The 3,869-nt window shown below is 39.9% G+C and overlaps 1 long non-coding RNA gene across 1 annotated transcript in view; it reads right to left on the bottom strand.

Annotated features, from left to right (window-relative positions):
* The window catches only part of LOC103693508 (uncharacterized), a 493,880-nt gene extending 490,303 nt beyond the window's left edge, over nucleotides 1-3,577 (bottom strand). The window contains exon 1 of the long non-coding RNA XR_015632973.1: nucleotides 3,343-3,577. This is a non-coding gene — a long non-coding RNA (uncharacterized LOC103693508). The remainder of the gene's footprint in view (nucleotides 1-3,342) is intronic.
* Nucleotides 3,578-3,869: the final 292 nt, after the last annotated feature.

Genomic DNA, 3,869 nt, shown 5'->3' with positions numbered 1-3,869 from the left:
GCTAAGTACTAAAAACTATTTCAAGCTATTCCGGGAAGCAGAAAGTACATATTTAGAGCTGAGAAATTTTACTTCTCCTTACTTTTACAAAATATGCTTTTAAAAAGCTCGTTTCTGTGCATTTTTAAAAATATTTTTCCAAAATAAAAGATGTTACATGTTCTAGTTCTTTCGTTTCCTTTTCTCAACAAGTGGGAGTCGACACTGCAATGGTTTTCAAATCCTAATGACAGAGATTGAAAAACGTCTTAACAAGACCATTGTTTACCAAGGAATTAACTGCAAGTGTCAGAAGTACTATCACCAACAGGAAACTTATGGAGAAAAGTAGCAAAAGAAAAAAAAATTTAGCCCTGTGGTATCAGGCTGTGCTAAAACTGCATTCAGTAAGGGCATGATACTAGATTACAGATGTAAAAGCCATGTGCTAATTTCAACAGGAAAAAACTGGAGTCCCTGGATCCTGACCTCTTGAACTTCAACTTTAATCGCTCAGTTTTCCCATGTAATTAACTCATTCATGTAATTGATAGTACAGTTTGATACCATAATTTCCTTCCCATAGTTACTTTGCAATTTCATTAGACGAAGTACACTTCTTTTTGAGGTCTTTAAAGCATCAAATTCTGTGAGCTTAATTCTGCATTTGAAACTGAAAGAATTACATTTTTCCTGCAACTGGTTATTGAAAACACACACAGCAACAAAATTGTGTTCTTTTCTGAGCCTCCCTCTGAAGCTCCATTGACGCGAATGGCACAGCACAGATAATGGTAAAAACTGACATCCACAGTACCTAGCGGAAATAGCTGACAGCATTATAGCAGTCTCTGTAGTTCTTGCAATTTTTATACTGATTTAAAATATATTTATAGTTCATTAACTGGGATATGAATTCCAAATGTGGAAATGTAAGTCATTATTCTAAGACCTAGCGGCTCAAGGTCAATTCAATGTGGTCTCCGACTGTAAGGGTGTAGTCACACATATATACACATGTGACTATAAAACTATTAACAGCCACAGATGCAGGAATGGAGATACAAAGAGAAGGGGGGAGAAGGGGGAGACCTGGATATGATTTGCAAAGATTTTACAAAATACAGACCTAACCAGTTGCATGGAGCAAAGGAAGACTTCAGTGGCTGAGAAACAGAAAGATGTTCCATAGAGAGGCATCCTAAGGTGTCACCTGAGCGTTTGCTTTACAGAGATAAATTCAGTGACCTCATCAATGTGACAATAAGAGAATCAGAGCCGTTAGTGGAATTAACACCTAAGGCAGAATGGTGTTTTCTCCTCCACTTCATAGCCTTCCTGGGGAGAGACAATTCCTCTGCCTGCACTGTGGTCTCCATCCTCAGCTCCATTTTGCCACACCCCTTATAGGATCTGGCTTGGATATCCACAGAAGCACACAGACAACCATGCCCTCACCAAACACTTGACATTTTAGCAGGGTCTGGGCAAGCAAATACATTTAGGTGTATTCCCTTCTCCCCTCCACCCAGTACCCCATCAATTCAAAGGAATGGGAGTTTGAGCTGTTGTCACCTGGCATGCTCTATAAAATTTCACCCATTTCCTTCAGCCTTCCACTTTTAAGCATCGGCTTTCCTAGCGTTCCCCAATTCTAAGAAATCATAATTCATAACAAGGGGGGAGCTGCAGAACTTTGGCTGACGAGGTCGTGCAGATGTTATTCCTTAAGGGGGACAACTGTGACTGTCCATGTGAGTAATGGCTGCAAGTCAGCTAGCGGCCAAAAGTTCTCTTATACCAGAATGTAGAAACCATTTTCGTACTGAAAGAGGGCCCCCAGTAGGATAATATATTATTACACATGATTCAAATTACAGGATCTGCAGCAGGGGAGCTCATGACTGATTCAGACAGTTGCCCCCTGAATACTGATGATGGGATGATGGAATGCCTCGTGAATTAAAGGGGCCATGGGTTTCTTGTCTAAACCCTTCATGTGACTACGCCTAGCATTGCGCTCGCTAAGCTTCTTTAAAAAAATCATGCACAGTTATGAAACCTTTGTTGGTGTTTTTTTTTTTTAATTCCACGTCTGAATAATTATATACGAAGCTTTCCTTTAATAAAAATGGACAACTGACCTTTCCTATCAGTTCTAGACAACCATATGCCTTTAACGGCAACAATGCAAGAAATAATGAATTAAGAGAATTAATAGTGAATTAATAGAAAGCACGCTGAAGTCTGTCCCAGTTTCACTCTTTAGGTGTCTGTAAAGCGAATAGAAATCTTTTCAGACAGCACAGTTCGGACTTTTTAAGTCATCTGTGGAACAAAGTACCTTATCCTGACCAACAGATCACAAATGTGTGAGACGACATTGTGCTTTCAAATGTTTTCTGTGGATAAACAGATTTTTTTTCTGTGACTATGATTTCATTTGCTCAACTCTGGTTAGATAATGATCCCATAAATTTGCTAAAGATATTGAACTATAAATGGAGATCAGGCATTTCCAGAGAAACAGTAAAGCAGCTGTTATACATTATGCCTCCCGAGAAACAAATGGCTGTGTCATATTCTGAAATAATATGTAAGCTGTCCCCTGCACTTCTTTTCAAGCTGGTTCTTGTATTCAGTATTTCTGGTAAATGGATGCAAATCAGGTGCATTGTGCTGCGATGGGAAGGGAGAGATTTGTTCAGAAATGACCTCAGTTCTATTCATTAATGAGATGGCATGTTGGCCGAGAGCAGGGAAGAATGGAATAAAAGAAGAGTGGACGTTCCTTCATCTGACAGACGTACATAGAAGCTTTTCCTTGGAGAAAGCACTGTATGTAAAATGGTCACTACGACATAAGATCTGAGAATGTGAAAGGGACCTCCAAGATGCAGATTACTTAGAAAAAAAATCACCACTTCCATGCCCTCCCCCAAGCCCCCTTCCCGAATCCAAATGACATTGTACAGCTCTAAGTTGCAACTTGAAGAAAACATGTATTTCATTAGAGAGTGCCATCTAATAAAGTTTGGGATTTTTTCTGAGGGGTTTTCTTTCTTTGATTCTTTTCTTTTTTCTTTTTTTCTTTTTTTCATTTTAAGAAGGAGAAGACAATACTTGCAAGACCAAAGCAAAATAGCGTTGTACTTAGAACCACTTCTGTTACTGCAGACATCAGTTGGAGCCTGGGTAAAAGCTACCAGAAAGAATGTAGCCACATTTTCACATAGCATTTTAAATTATGCCACCAGAATAATTAATGGTAGAACCTAATCTTGAGGGGGGAGGGGTAACAGGAAAAGGAGAAGGCTATGTTAAACAAAGTTCATTACTGCATGATGTAAATGAGTTTCTCACCAATGATGTCACTGATTGGCTGAGCTGCAGGACTGGCTTCGAGCATGGCCGGATTGGCTGCTAGCTCTTCTGGTGCCTGCCTGCCTGGGCAGCGGTTGAATCAGATACTTTCTGTCTCTCTTGTTGTCGTTTGAAGCAAATCTTGTTCAGCCCAGCTGTGTCTCCATAGTAGTGGCACCCTAAGAGAGGCTCTCCCTCCTGCTTCCCACAGCTCCTCTGTGAGGCCGTCGTTGCTGAGTGAATACCAGCCCTTGGCACGAAGCCCAGACAGCGTTCTCAGATCCATCTATAACACACACATACAAAAAGAAAAATAAAAGCAGTTCTTTCATCTGAATTGCATCCTAAGGAGGATTAAGGCTTCTATTGCTACTGATTTGTGTTCTTTCAATTTGATGGTTAAAATCGTTTTTGAAACACAGTATCTTCTCATCTGCAGCAGAATACCATTGGTTAAAATTGGATAAAAAAAAAGATGGGGGAATCCCCTTTTCCCATGTTTACCTTGATTACAGAAACATACTTCT

This window comes from Rattus norvegicus, chromosome 11 (assembly GCF_021556685.1).
Source record: "Rattus norvegicus strain SHRSP/BbbUtx chromosome 11, alternate assembly SHRSP_T2T, whole genome shotgun sequence".
In the NCBI taxonomy this organism is placed as follows: domain Eukaryota; kingdom Metazoa; phylum Chordata; class Mammalia; order Rodentia; family Muridae; genus Rattus; species Rattus norvegicus.
Note: the sequence above shows the minus strand (reverse complement) of the source record. Positions and strands in the feature narration are given on the sequence as shown.